The following is a 669-nucleotide window of genomic DNA, read 5'->3' on the forward strand; positions in this document are numbered from 1 at the left end:
CCGCAGATTATCCAATGTTATATACCAACGGAACTCTGACAAATATACTTTACTTTAAAGAACGCGGAATGGGATTTTTTTAATGTAGCTGAATGTACGTACGTTGAGGGGAAATAAAAAGTCAGTAATATATGAAACTGAATTTTCTGAACAGAATGTACGAATTCCTTTCTCACTTATTTATTTCGAGTCAGTTCCACAACTTCTCTTTTTATCCTTTTTTTATTCCCAATCTTCTGTTTTCTTTTTTATATTTTTCACGTTTTTTACTATCTCTCTCTCTCTCTCTCTCTCCTTTTTCACACTCCCTCTCCAGTTTCTATACTTTCGTTTATCTTATTTTTTTCACTCTTTCTCTTGTAATTTTATCGCACTTTTTACACTCTCTCCCTTTTTCACTCTTTCTCTTAACTTTTTATATCTTTTTTCACTGTTTCTGCCTTTTTTTCTATCAGTTTGTTCACACTTTTTTCTTGATTTTTTTTCAATCAATTTTTTCACTCTTACTCTTGATCTTTCTAACTCGTTCTCTTTCACTTTTTCTCTCATATTTTTTCCTCATTCTTCTCTCATTCCCTCTATTTTTCACACTTTCTTGTCTCTTTCACTATTTCTATGAACTTTTTTCTATGTTAATTTTTTTTTTTCCTCTCGACTTGTTTCTGAAAC

At 30.8% G+C, this 669-nt stretch overlaps 1 protein-coding gene across 1 annotated transcript in view; it reads left to right on the top strand.

Annotated features, from left to right (window-relative positions):
* LOC119593085 (maltase A3-like) overlaps window positions 1-669 on the top strand; it is a 19,342-nt gene that overhangs the window by 2,127 nt on the left and 16,546 nt on the right. The window lies entirely within an intron of this gene.

This window comes from Penaeus monodon, chromosome 31, assembly GCF_015228065.2.
Source record: "Penaeus monodon isolate SGIC_2016 chromosome 31, NSTDA_Pmon_1, whole genome shotgun sequence".
NCBI classification, from domain to species: Eukaryota; Metazoa; Arthropoda; class Malacostraca; order Decapoda; family Penaeidae; genus Penaeus; species Penaeus monodon.